At 41.4% G+C, this 15,346-nt stretch overlaps 1 protein-coding gene across 2 annotated transcripts in view; it reads right to left on the bottom strand.

Moving 5' to 3' along the window:
• Positions 1–15,346, bottom strand: part of PRKN (parkin RBR E3 ubiquitin protein ligase) — a 1,330,206-nt gene that overhangs the window by 903,802 nt on the left and 411,058 nt on the right. The window lies entirely within an intron of this gene.

The following is a 15,346-nucleotide window of genomic DNA, read 5'->3' as shown; positions in this document are numbered from 1 at the left end:
TGATTTTTTATTTTGGCTCAGGTCATGATCTCATGGTTCCTGAGTTTAAGCCCTGCATCTGGCTCTGCATTGACAGTGCAGAGCCTGCTTGGGATTCTCTGTCTCCCTCTCTGTATGTCCCTACCCTGTGCACTCACTCTCTCTCTTGCTCTCTCTCCCTCTCTCAAAATAAATAAATAAACTTAAAAAAAATAGAATAGCTACTGGATAGAAAGTCACTCATCTGTCTGCAGAGAAGACCCCCAAATTTCGATATCTACAAACTACCCGCTGTCACTCTCTCATCATAGCAATCAATGTTCAAAGCACACCCATGCAAACACAGCGATACTAATAACAATCAGAACTGGCCCCCTGCCCCCCTCCAGTGTTCCACCATTGCACCAGCAAACGTTTAAGAGTGACACCCACCATGTGTCAGCATTTCCTGCAGCCACACAGTTGTGGACTCAGAAGGTCACCAGGTGACCACCCCGGGTCCTGAATCCCATTCCTACCTCTTCCCCATCCTGGGTTCTGAACCACTGCCATGGGGACACACTCACTCTCCCTGCCATCTGTCCTCACAGCTCTGTGTGTCAGGACTGCTCCTACTCAGCAGTGGTCACTGGGTCATCAATCTCTGCCCCCTTGGCCTGCCCCCACGTAACTACTCCATTTCTGTCAAAGCACCACCCTCCCCCATGGTATCTAGCGTCAAGCCCTCCCTGCCCCCCTTCAGCTCTGATTATCCTCCTGTGTCTTCTAATGGCTTCGGTAGAATCACCACCTTGAGCTCCTCCGCCCTTCCCTTACATCCAGCAAGGACTTAGAAATACCCTTCACATCTTCCACTCCCTTACTTCCTAATTGTCATCTCCCCATTTTAGCCCTTCATCATCATAGGAGCTCTGCAATTGTTCCCTGACCTCCCATCTCTCCCTATAATCCATTATGTGCAAGTTTCTGGGGTATGCTACATAATCTTTTAAGATGTCTCACTATCAACTGTTAAAAAGAATCTGACAGCTCATTACCATCTTCAGGTGTGTTTAGACTTTCCTCCTCTCTAGACCACCTGCCTTATGATTTTATCTCCTTTCCCTCTCCTTCACTGTATACATGATAGATTAGGTTTCTCATCAGAGCTATTCACTCTCATCTCCCCTCCTGTCCTTGAGTTGGGCTCAGTAGCATGATTGGTTTTGCCCAACATGATTGAACCAGGGCCTTGAAATGTATCTGCACCACTGCTGGGGCCAGCAATAGAGCACCCTTGGGTAGTTTCCACCCAAGTGCAGCAGTACCCACAGCTTGGGCACAGCCTTCCAGCTGGATGCAGGCTGGCCCTGCAGGCCCCCAGCTGACCTGAAGGAGATGTTTAGCAATGCACGGCACTGAGATTTTGTGGTTGTTCATCAGGCAGTAATAGCTGACAGTATCTATTTTCCATTCTAATTGGACTAACAGACATTCTATCACTATTCATCATGGCCGCCGTGTTCAGCTAGAACTCTAGGAACTGTACATGGCCTTTAGCCTGGGTTATTTCAAATAAACCAACATCAAGAGCTGGAGTACACTTGAGTGGGCATGTGGGGCAGGAGCTTTGCCACAAGGAGAAACAGCGGAGAATCAGTATGCCAACATCCCCTGAGGCTTTTATCTCTAGTGTGTTCTTTTCAAGGAGGCTCAAGAATTCAGTCGGATAGAATTCTTCTAAGTTCAGGACTTATGTGATCCTCTCAGATAAAAGTAATGCCTTTCTTCCTTATCTCAATGCCAGAAATCTGCCTGCCATGCTCTTCTTATAGCAGTGGTCACAGCATGGGCAGTATTTGTGTGTGTGTGTGTGTGTGTGTGTGTGTGTGTGCGTGTGTGTGTGTGTATGCGCGCACGCTTGTGTCTGTGATCTTCAGACTAAATTTAGAAATTCTTGAGAACAGCAACTGGGTCATGTTTATAGTTTTACTTACCAGAATGCTTCACACAGCACTTTGAACCTAGCAGATTTAGAAAGTATGCCTGTGAATGGAAAAGGTGAGGGACAGGCTAGGAAACAAGAATGAATGAACAAATATAAATAGTCATAAGCTCAATACCTAAAGTGCTCCCTGGGGAACCAGAAGGCTATGGAAGAAAGAACGTGTAATTTAAAGCCAAATAGATGCAATTTATTAGCTGTATAATTTTTGGCAAATTACTTTTCCTCCCTAAGCACTAGTTTCTACATCTGTCATTGGCAGTAATATCACCAACTTTGAAGACTACTCTGAAGATTTGAGGAAACAGAAGAACAGACCCAATGCACAGCAATAAGTCAATACAGAGTTGTTAGTATTGTATCACCATTTAGGAATTTTGAAAACTAAACAGGATTTGTCCCTTATCTTGTACATCAATAAAGCCTCCAAATCCTATTAGGCTGTGCCACTCACACAGTCCAACTTGGAAAATGGGCACAGAAGGTAGAATAAGCAGATGCTATAGATGTGACCATCACTCTGGCAGCATTCCAGCTTCCTGTGAACTATGTGTGTGTGTGTATATGCACATATATGTATATATATCACTATATATATATATGCATATATATGTATATGTATATATATATGCATATATATACATCTCACTATATGCTCAGATGCCATAAAACATATGAAGAACCTCAGTAAATTCTCAGAGTCTGCTAAAATTTGACAAATATGGAAGAAATCCAGATACTGAGATTTTCCTTTCAAATCCAGATTTTTCGAATGCTCAGGGTAGAGCTGGAAAGGGGATAGGAAGACCCTGAACAGATTTCAGTAGTTACAGTGATATGTTATAGAACATGTTTCCCTCAGTCTCCATCCTTGGTTCTGAAACCAATAATTGCTTAATTCTTTGACTTGTTATAAAAACCAGTGTGGATCTCAGAAAGCAGTCCCTTTGCCAGACGGTATAACTGCACCATCACACTGGTTCAGTTCAAAACCTCATTAATAACACGTTCTAGGGATAAAGTTTAGTGATCTAGCCACTCTAAAGCCCAAAATAATATCTAGTTCTCGCAGTATACAAAAAATTCCTCAGCTTCGGGAGGTCGAGATTTTCAGTGGGAAGACAGCAGAGTTCTCCAACATGGCTTTAAATTTCCTCAGGACAAAAACAATGTCTACTTTATCTTCGTTTTCTCAATAAATAGAATATCGCCTCACCAACAGGAAACACATTTCATTTGTTTTTTGTTATAACTTACTAATTCAACAAGAAAGGTGACATAGGTTGTTTAGTGTTGATAAACAAAGTAGTTAATTTGTTCAACTGGGCTTGCTATTATGCTGTCAAATGGAGCTGTGGTCCCACCGGGAACTGAGACATCTGTATCTTGGACATTCTCTACATGACCTTTGACTTGGAGATACCCCAGTATTAACAAAACATCTATGGGAATTGTTTGGCAACCAATGACCAACTCTCACCCAGTTGGCCGTTATTCAACAATATCCAAGGAGTTGGTGTATTTTTCCTTTTCCAAAAAGGAGTCGCTTTGCTGACATGCAGTTAGGATTCAAATATTTGGAAGTCTGGTGATCCCCTTAGAACACTGGAAATAAGCAAAACTTGAAAAACCTGCTAATGATTTTCAAAATAGTCTTAACCTTTGAGACCATGTAAAAACAAGTATATTCGAACAAGAAAATTCCTGGGGATTGAAAAGTTATTGGAATGTTTCCCAAACACTCAGAGAAGGGTTAGACAGACAATCTCTAAAATAAATAATTATGCACTTCAAAAAGTCAAAAATGTCACACTATTAACAAAGTGCTTTCATCTTCTATAGCAATAACAATTATATTAATAAAAGTAAAATAAGTAAGTGCACGATATCTTTGAGCTCTAAATGGCCTCCAGACTGCATTGTAAGGTTTTTGATGAAGTAAGTTGTTTAGTGTTCCCAGAGTCCTCGGAGGGAGGTGCTGTTACCATCCCCAAGTGTGTTTTGGGAAATCCAGATGTATGGCCGCACAAATAAAGCTCTTTATTTTATTGGCTGTTCAATTTGATCACACCTGACAGAAGATGAAAGGGAGCCTTCACGACAGGTTCAATGTCACCCAGCTCCTAAGTGTGAAGCCCAAGTAGAAACCCAGGCTGAGGATTCCCCCTTATCCTTCTCTGGCTCCCCTAAACTCCACAGTGTGGCTGCTGAGAAGCGGGTGGTGTATGGGACAGACAGAGCAGGGCGAGAGCACAGGGGCCATCATGAAAAACAGGGTTTGGAAGCTGTATGGACAAGCCCCAGATACAAAGGAATGATTGGGAGGAAAGCCAGACACCCAGAAGCCTTAGAAGACAGCCCCACTGGAACTGAGTCAAAGGAGGAAGCAAAAGAGAGTATGGGCGGATCTGATTAAAAACAAACAAGATAACAAGGTAATGATGAAAGTAAGGACCAGTGCCAGTTACACAGGAGTCAAAGCAGGTAAAGAACTGGAGTGAAGGTCACCTGGCAACAGTTAGTCTCTGCCCCAGAAGGCCAGTAGCGGCAGGCAACTCGGCGCTCCTTGGGGTCCCAAGCCCCCGAGAAGACAGCACTGACCACTCTGTATTGCACCTACTTTCCTATGTGTTTCTCTCCGTCACCAAGCAGTGCTAGCCTCAAGAAAAGACACTGCATCTCTCTAATGCTGAGCTGGCTACTACAGAGACCAGCCCCACCTGGGTTTGTTGAATGACTCGGTGACCTTGTGAAGCATGCGTCAAGTGTGGCAGCCACTTCGGAGGTGAGGAAACTTTCGCATGGCTTGAGTGACTCACCCAAATTAGACACATAATTGGGAAACGAAGGAGCCAGCCCTGTAGGCCATGTTTTCTGGCTGTAAACCCAGTGCTTTTGCAAATAATCTGCTTTGAACTATTCAAATATTCTGCTTCTCCACCTCTCTGAAGTCAGGAAATGGGCAGGCATGTTGGACACAACGTCCTGCAGGTTTATTTGTATGGGCATACTGACCAATCCACACTGGTGGGCACACTGACCAATCCACACTGGTGGGCACACTGACCAATCCACACTGGTGGGCACACTGACCAATCCACGCTCGTGGGCATAATGACCAATCCACACCGGTCGGCATACTGACCAATCCACACTGGTGGGCACACTGACCAATCCACGCTCGTGGGCATACTGACCAATCCACGCTCGTGGGCATACTCTACCAATTAGTCATGTTAGCTTCTCTCTAGTCTTCTAAGCTCTATTTTCATACTACAAAAACGCCTAAATGATTTCAACGGGAAGACTGTCCTATTGTGTACCAACTTTACATTTTAAAGGCTGAAAAATCTCTGATTTTCATCTGCATTTTTAACCACACACATTTTTTTCCTTCAGAAAAGCAATAATATGGTCAGCCAAGAATTATCAGATAAAAGATTTCCTAATTTAATAGTCAATGTTGTTATCATATTTTCATTTTAAAAATTGTTTTGACACGAAAGAGGTCTTTCTTAGATGATCTGACATAAATTATCTCAATAAAAAAGAAACACTTTTTTAAACAATTCAGATTTCCCTTTCTTTTGCCGTTAAAAATTCAGAATGCTTTTTAGTTGCTTCTTCTGATAATAACTTTTCACAAACATGTTTCTGTACAAGTTTTTAATAAAAGTATTTTCTGTGTCAGAGAAAGACAAAATGGCAATTATTTAGGAAGTTAAAGATATTTTTAGATGTAATGGTTGAGAAATATTTTGTATGGTCACAGCTAACAAGGCAACGACATGGATGAAGCAGTGCGAGCCCAGAGATGTTCAGAGGACAGTCAGAATAACCAGAAAGGAATCGTTCCCACGGGTTTGTTTCTCTTGAACTCCAGTTCCCTCAGTCCCCTTCAGTGAACACTAAATGCCAATTTATATTAATTGGACGAGAATAAAAACTGTTCCTTCAACCTGAGCTTTCATTTTTTTAGAGAGATTTGTAGAAGATGGATATTTTGCGATTTATGCTTTGAATTTATCTCACATTTCTTATGACTGGTTTTCATCAGAATCAAAGATATTATGCCACATAGAGATAATGAAAGGCTGAGGAACACAATTGATGTGAAAGGTCAATTAGCCCCACGCTAATTAGCCAGGGAGGGTCGGAGCCATGCTCCCCACGTCCCTCCCACCCAGGGCCTGGGACCATTTTGCTGCTCATTAGGATCCAACAGGAGACGAAGGGGACAAACGGGAATTGATGGCCTTCGCTACCAGGGAGCTGTGTAGTAAATGATTTACTGCAGGTGGATGTGAGTCCTGTATGCACAGGTGAGGTCTGGGGTTCCCTGGGTCCATGCATGCCCTTCCCTAGATACACAGGCCACCTGGTCCTACACCCATTAAACCAAATTAAATTACGTTTTATATTGTAAGCTTTACAAAAAGCACTTCCGAGTGTCGTTTCTTTAAATGTTCTATTACTAGTTATGATGAATATTATAAACAGTTAAGATACATATACATGGAGTTTTCCAACAGAGTTACATTAGTTTTTACAACTCATGCATATACTTTATCGCATTCATGGGGAGGGTGGGGCACAGCGCTCACACACTCTCCTTCTCAGGCATGTATGGCGGTCAGATGAATCCTGAACAATAGTCCATTTTGTATCATATCTCCTTCCTACAGAAATTTTTTCCTAGTTGATACAACCCTAGGAAAAAGTACAAAGCATGCAAACTGTCCTGAACCCATTTCCTATGATACCTCTCTCTCACTGCGTTTTCTCTCTTCCCAAAATTCAGTGCAAAATTTATTGCTGCCAAAGAGATTTTGTTTACAATGTGGAGAGAAGATATTTTGCAGCAATGAGGCCATTTCAAGAAAAACAAGATGACCTGATAAGGACAAAAACATCTTTAAATCCTTTTTTGGCATTTATTCATTGCCAGGCCCTAAAAAAATGTTGGCCATTTTATTCTGCAATTTGTTTCTGGTTTCCCTCTCTTCATCCCTCACATATTTCTACTTTCTAAAAGAATCTGATGGTCTTTGGATGTTCTCCCCTCATGTCCCCTGTCTTCATCTCTGCCCCACCCCCTCCCCAATTTACTCATCTGCCCTATGCTGCCTTTCTTTCTTTCTTTCTTTCTTTCTTTCTTTCTTTCTTTCTTTCTTTCTTTCTTTCTTTTTCTTTCATCACTTTTATTGTTAAGATATTTTTTGTCTTGGGGCACCTGGGTGGCTCAGTCAGTTGAGTGTCCCACATCAGCTCAGATCATGATCTCACAGTTCATGAGTTTGAGCCCCACATAGGGCTCTCTGCTGTCAGCACAGAGCCTGATTCAGATACTCCGTTCCCCTCTCTCTCTGCCCCTCATCAGTTTGTGCTCTCTCTCTCTCAAAAATTAAAAATATCTCAAAAAAAAAAAGATATCCTTTGTCTAACTTACTCTTACATAGAGAAGAGTATGGAAATTTTTACTTTTGGGGGCACAATCCAGCAAAATTTATGCCAAAAGCCTAGCTATAGAGATTGTTTAGGGCTGTTCAGACCATTTCTGCTAACTTCTATGCTCATTTCATGACTCATTTCAGAACTGTAAGTGTTTCCCAGACTCTGTGAAATATCAGGACTTCTTAAAGGAAAAACATAAAAATTTCAGATAAAGAATATTGAGAATAGTGGTGGGGAAAAGCTGTAGGAATGTTTTATTTGCACTAAACTACTTTCTACCTCTAGGTCCTAGATGCTCAGTATATCTCACCTGTGTTGTGTTTCTAATCCATGATTTCTCTTGTGTGAACACGAGGGCCAGACTCATTCAGAACCAAAAAGAAATAGGTGTGCCTTTTGCATGGCCTACAGCCCAATGTCAGTTACTAGGAATGCACCAACTAAGCACAGAAAAATAAGTTGATCGGCTCAAGGTTGCAGTAAGGTAGTAGCCAATCTGGAACAGAATAAGTTTTCTTTTGTTTTGTTTTGTGTTCCAGTGTAACTAACATACAGCATTATATTAGTTTCAGATGTACAATGTAGTGATTCAACTACTTTATGCATTAGTCAGTGTTCATCATGAGAATAAGTTTATTTTATTCATGTCTTTAAAAGAATCTATTAGATGACACAGAAAATGCTTATTTTGAATCTGTAGAAACCCAGAGTGATAATTTGAACCTTTGATTATTTGAAAATAGATCTCTCTCTCTCCAAAAACAAACTAACAAACAAAAATGAAAACAAATCCCTCTTAGGAGAAAGCCATGAAAGAAAAAGCCATGAAGTCACACACCTAACACAGAGCTTTAAGAGAAGAAATGCGTGTTTGGGGCACCTGGGGGGGGGGGCTCAGTCATTGAGCATCCAACTCATGATTTAGGCTGAGGTCATGATCTCCTGGTTCATGAGATTAAGCCACATGTTGGGCTTTGCTAACAGTGTGAAGCCTGCTTGGGATTCATATTCTCTCTCTCTCTCTCTCTCTCTCTCTCCCTCCCTCCCTCCCTCCCTCCCTCTCTCTCTCTCTCTCTCAAAAATAAATAAATAAACATTTAAAAGGGGGGGGAAGGGGAAAAAAGAAAAGAAATGTGTGTCGACTCTAGAAGGAAGAAAAATAACCAGGGACCATATATCCTTAAATATTACACCTACCTACCACCCTACCTCCCTACCACCACAGAAGATAAAGTAGCCAAGTGCCATCACCATCAACAGGGGTCCATTCAGTCAACCTGAGGTCTCACATGTCCCTTAGACCTTGGGGGAGCTTGAGCAGGGTACAGTAGGGTAGAGTACACACAGAGTAGGGCAGGATGGGGAAGACAGTAGTCAGTCAAGCTCTTCAGTGGCAAAGAAGAAAGGAGAAATGACAGGCATTTCTATTTATTTATTTATTTATATTTTGGGGGGGGGGGAGAGAGAGAGAGAATGATTGGAGGAAAGGCAGAGAAGAGGGAGACACAGAACCCAAAGCAGGCTCCAGGCTCTGAGCTGTCAGCACAGAGCCTGACACGGGGCTCGAGCTCACAAACTGTGAGATCATGACCTGAGTTGAAGTTGGTCGCTTAACCGACTGAGCCACCCAGGTGCCCCAATTCTACTTATTTTTTTAAACTGACATGGCGATAAACAGTTTCACCCCTCAGCTGCAAATTCCTTAAGTTTACAGCCTTAGGTTTAAATTTTAGATATAAATACAACACACTGTTACTTATGACAGCTCCTGTTCGTAATCTGGACATCTTGTGTCATGTGCAACCATTCTTTTACTCTGGATAAATAAAACATGAAGCTACTCTCTTCTTTCACACTCTAAGCAGATGCCGGTTGGAGCTGCCCTCCAGATATCAGTTTGGAGGAAGGCATTGAACGTCTGTGCAAACTAGGACAAAATCCTAGACCCTGACATCCAACTACAAGAAAAGATAAATGGTATTCATTTCTTCCACTTCAGCTGTTGGTCCTAACTAAATTCTCTCCTGTAATCATTTATTCAGGAGAAACAATGTGTCAAGACCACTGCATCCCAAGTAGATTCCAGGGGGTTACAGTGTGTGCAGGTGAGTACAATGCTTCTCCAAGAGCCACAAGGCCAGCTGCAGGTAAATGAGAGAGATTCACTGTGTGGGGCAGGGGCTCCAGCTTTGAACCTTTAGTCAGAAATAACTGGTTGGCACACGAACAAGACACTCAGATCAATGGAACAGAACTGAGAATCCAGAATCCACAAACGTACAGCCAACTATGACAAAACAGGAAAGAATACACAATGGAATAAAGACAGTCTCTTCAGCAAGTGATGCTGGGAAAACTGGACAGCGACATGCAGAAGAATGAACCTGGACCACATTCTTACACCATACACAAAAATAAACTCAAAATGGATGAAAGACCTCAATGTAAGACAGGAAGGCATCAAAATCCTCGAGGAGAAAGCAGGCAAAAACCTCTTTGATCTTGGCCGCAGAAACTTCTTACTCAACACGACTCTGAAGGCAAGGGAAACAAAAGCAAAAATGAACTACTAGGACCTCAACAAAATAAAAAGCTTCTGCACAGCGAAGGAAACAATCAGCAAAACTAAAAGACAACCAAAAGAATGGGAGAAGATATTTGCAAATGACATATCAGATAAAGATATAAAGAACTTCTATATATAGAAGAACTATCCAAAATCTATAAAGAACTTCTCAAACTCAACACCCAAAAAACAAATAATCCAGTGAAGAAATGGACAAAAGACATGAATAGACACTTCTCCAAGGAAGACATCCAGATGGCCAACCGACACATGAAAAAATGCTCAACATCACTCATCATCAGGGAAATACAAATCAAGACCACAATGAGATATCACCTCACACCTGTCAGAATGGCTCACATTAACAACTCAGGCAATAACAGATGTTGGTGAGGATGCGGAGAAAGGGGATCTCTTTTGCATTGTTGGTGGCAATGCAAGCTGGTGCAGCCACTGTGGAAAACAGTACGGAGGTTCCTCAGAAAACTAAAAATAGAACTACCCTACGACCCAGCACTTGACCTACTAGGCATTTATCCAAGGCATACAGGTGTGCTGTTTCGAAGGGACACATGCACCCCCATGTTTATAGCAGCACTATCGACAATAGCCAAAGTATGGAAAGAGCCCAAATGTCCATCATTGGATGAATGGATAAAGAAAATGTGGCATACACACACACACACACACACACACACACACACACACAATAGAGTGTCACTCGGCAATCAAAAAGGATGAAATCTTGCCATTTGCAACTACGTGGATGGAACTGGAGGGTATTATGCTAAGTGAAATTAGTCTGAGAAAGACAAAAATCATATGACTTCACTCATATGAGGACTTTAAGAGACAAAACAGATGAACACAAGGGAAGGGAAGCAAAAATAATATAAAAACAGGGAGGGGGAGAAAACAGAAGAGACTCATAAACATGGAGAACAAACTAAGGGTTACTGGAGGGGTTGTGGGAGGGGGGCTGGGCTAAATGGGTAAGGGGCATTAAGGAATCCACTCCTGAAATCATTGTTTCACTATATGCTAACTAATTTGGATGTAAATTTTAAAAAAATAAAAAAAATAAAACTAAAAAAAAAGAAATAACTGCTAAATATTGTCTTGGACAAAACAACACTTTTCTAAATTTATCTAACAGAACTTACTTATAAGGAACTTCCTTTCAGATTGTTGTCTGAGTTTTTTACATTTTCATAATGTACATTTGGGGGGCATAAGGAGAGAATAAAAGCTCAGCAGGGGCACATTCAGTACTCCCCTGGCATAAATCAATTGAAGAAATTTACAAAAATCCATTGTTTGGGGGTGATGACTGGGGACTATGAGACAGTGCCTCAAAGTCTGGCGACAGTGTTTTGCATCCCTCTTTAATAGAAGCTAGTGAAAACCCACAGATGACAGGTCAGGCCATAGATTTACAGATGATACATCTTACTTGTACCTATAGTAACTCAAGTTACTTCCTTTGCTCTGGTAGAGAGACAAGAAAGGCAAGATGGCAGTTCATTTATAAACGAGTTTCTGAGGGAATAAGGACTCATGCTCAACCCATCAAGACGAAAGCTTAGCTTCCGAAAGACTGGGCCCAATACTGTGTCCTGATTTAAAGGAAAGCCCTAACCTCTTTTTCATTTTAATCTTCTTCCAACCAGAGGAAGTATAGTGTGTTGAACAGTGTCTACTCAAAATCCGTGTCCATCCAGAATGCGAACTTATTTGAAAATAGGGTCTTGGTAGATGTAATTAGCTGAGGTTGTCAAGATGAAATCATCCTGGATTTAGGGTCTTCCTAAATCCAGTAACTGGTATCTTTATAAGAAGAGAGGACACAGAGGCACACAGAGGAAAACATCCTGTGAAAATGGAAGGAGAGATCGGAGAGATGCCTCTACAAGCCATGGAACTCCAAGAATCAACAGAAGCTGGAAGAGGAGGAAGCATTCTTCTCTAGCACCTTCTAAATAAGCAGGACCCTACTGACCTGATTTCAGACCTTTTGGCCTCCAGAACTATGGGCAATAAACAGGTGTTGTCTTGGGCCACCATGTTTGCGGTCTTTGTTATCATAACCCTACCTAGGAAACTCATAAATGAGGAAAAACATTCTGGCCAGAGGGAACAAGATGTGCAAAATTAGGGGTGAGATACCTAGGGAGTTGGGAAGAAGAAAAGCTAGCATTCATTATGGCTAGGAGTAGGATACTTGTAAGCAAAGTCAAACACAGATGGGGCCGCTCAAGAGGGCTCCTAATTTGTCATTCCCTAAAGCCAATAACCCGCACACATTTGCCAACATTTATTTAGAGGAGACTTCAAGCTCTGCAAGGGTAGGGATGAAGAGAGCTGTTAGTACCAGCCTCCTTCACAAACCTTTTCCCCTTTGGTTAATTTTGGTCAGGTGACATGCATCCTGGTCTATCCAGAACTGTTGACTTGACACCTGTTGTCCCCCTGTAATTGTTAATAGCTCCCCTTTAACCGTCAAAAATCTCCCAGTCTGAAAAACATATCATATGGCCACCCTACTCATAGACGTCCGGGGAACACAGTAGCCATTCAATACGTAAATTTTGAACACTTAATGAAAGAATTATAATAGCAATCATATCTAGCATTTTTAGACTTGTCCATATGCGGGGCACGGTGCTCAGTATTTTCTCATTTTACTCTGTGCAATGCTACAGTGAGACAGGTACTATTAATATCCTCATTTTATAGATGAGGTGTAAAGAAGTGAAGTCATTGCCAAAGGTCATACATAGCTACTAAGGGGCTGAGCTGGGATAATAACAAATATTTATGTGGTACAACAGTAACTGTTCCACAAATCCCTTCCATAAACATCAGCACTTTTAATCTCACCTAATACTTTACCTAACCTTTTTTCAACTGTTGTGTTCAGTATTTTAACAGAGTCACTTAGGACTCTAGTCACTTAAGACTACTAAATTAATCAGCCAAGATTACACAGGAGTTTCTCCACAGGTAGTGGGCTTCCATCCAGGTCAAAATCTGCAGAAAAAAATCACCTGGGGTGCCAACAAGAACAGATTTTTACCTCCCTCCCATTCTAGACTTATGGAATAAGAATCTGGAGCGGTAGATCCTGGCAATCTGCATTTTGAATCATCTTCCAAGTGACTCTCAATGTGAAGCCACAGGTTGAGAATCCCTACCAAGGTCCAGAGCTGGATGGGCATTTGGCCTCTGGCCTCTCAGTCCCCACCACTTCTCATCCATGTGAAATCCTCCTTTCTGGGCACACAGGCATCCTGTATTCCCTCCTCAACCCTCTTCAGCTTCTGCTCAAGTAGGTCATTGATGTGCCCCAGATAGACATGCACCATTGACTTCTTGACTCAACTGGAGGGGACAAGACAAGGTGCCCTACATAGGCAGGCCCTGGGGTCTGAGGATCTTAAAAGAAGTAAAAGTGCTGTCAATTCTCAGGATCACACTCCGAGAACCACCCAGTCAAACATTCTATCATATCAGCTCCAAAGTCTGTGAAGGAGAATGGGCTTACTCCCAGAACCACATAGTCAGACATTCCATTACATCAGCTCCAAAGTCTTGAAGGAGAATGGGTTTACTTGTAAGTGGACAGGGAAAAGATTTAATTTGTCATGTAAACTTTTCCAATGGGTTATACTGACTATAAAAGAAAGCATATTATACAAATGCATAGAGAGAGAGAGAGAGAGAACATATAGCCAGTTTTTTGTGTCAGACATTCACAAACTAATAATATCAAATGTAGCATCAATTATTTTACAGGGCAGATCCTGGAGTTAACATACAAATAGTAACACTTCTGGGTGACCAAAGGCATGTGTCATCTCTAAGCCTTGCCTGTGTTGAGTAATTTGTAAACTTACAAATGTTTGGAGCAACACAAAGTGAAGCCAAAGATAGAAGACAGATTTTAAGTCAAATGAAGACTTAATGAACCACTTTACTTTTCCTGATTTTATAATGTAGCATGCCAGCTCTTTTGAAATACACCAAACTCAGAAGGAAAATGGGTAGAGGAGACAAGCACACACAAGGATGCTGATTTTGACCCCTTTTGGGTGCAAAGAATCTGAAATAAGGGAAAGATTTGGCAAATGTAATTTTTTTTCAATGCATTGATTTTATTAAGTTTCTGTGGAATTGGGGGGAGGTGACATAGCACAGAATCTGTTAGAACAAAATCTGTTAGAACAAAAAAAGATAGGGGTGCCTGGGTAGCTGAGTTGGTTAAGTGTCAGCCTCTTGATTTCAGCTGAGATCATGATCTCATGGTTCATGGGATCGAGCCCTGTGTTGGGCTCTGTGCTGCATGGACCTTGCTTGGGATTCTCTCTCTCCCTCTCTCTTTGCCTTTACCCAGCTCATGATCTTTCTCTCTCTCGAAATATATAAATAAGCTTGAAAAAAAAGAGGTAACATTGGATCCACACTGACAATGTGTGGATACATACACACACGTGCATGCACACAAATACACACACACACTATATAGCATCCTTATCCTAGAAGAAAATATGAATGTACTCTTCAACCTGAATCTATGGACAGTCTTTAAAACCATGACTCAAAATCATGATGCAATAAAATATTAATACACGTAATCACCTCAAAAAATAGTCTTTCCATGGCAAACATTACAAAGGCAAAGACAAAAAAATTAAATAAAATAAGCAGACTCTTAACAACAGAGAACAAACAGATGGTTACCCGAGGGGAAGGGGTGGGGGGGAGAGATGGGTGAAATAGGTGATGGGTATTAAGAATACACTTATTGTGGGGGTACCTGGGTGGCTCAGTCAGTTAAGCATCTAACTCTTGGTTTTGGCTCAAGTTATGATCTCATAGTTGGTGGGTTTGAGCCCTGCATCAAACTCCATGCTGGTGGTATGGAGCCTGCTTGGGATTCTCTCCCCCTCTGTCTGTCTCCCTCTCTCTGCCCCTCCCTTGCTTGTGTGTTGCCCCTCTCTCAAAATAAATAAATAAACTTTAAAACAAAGAATACACTTTTTATGATGAGCACTAGATAACATAGAGTTGTCAAATCACTATATTGCACACCTGAAACTAATACAGCACTGTATGCTAACTACACTGGAATTAAAACAAAACAAAACAAACAAACAAAAATTTAGGAAAAGAACTTCAAAAGAAGAAAAACACAAGGCAAATACAAGTGATAAAGTGGGAGAAAATATTTTCAATTTAGGACACAGAAAAATCTTAAAAATTGAAAAAATGTTTAAAAATCTGATAGAAAAATGTGTTAAAGGCAAGAGAAGTTACAAAATGTGTACAAATGACTATTAAAACATGAAAGGAAAGGATTCTGA

This window comes from Acinonyx jubatus, chromosome B2 (genome assembly GCF_027475565.1).
Source record: "Acinonyx jubatus isolate Ajub_Pintada_27869175 chromosome B2, VMU_Ajub_asm_v1.0, whole genome shotgun sequence".
NCBI classification, from domain to species: Eukaryota; Metazoa; Chordata; class Mammalia; order Carnivora; family Felidae; genus Acinonyx; species Acinonyx jubatus.
The sequence above is the reverse complement of the archived record's forward strand: the minus strand, read 5'-3'. Positions and strand labels throughout refer to the sequence as shown.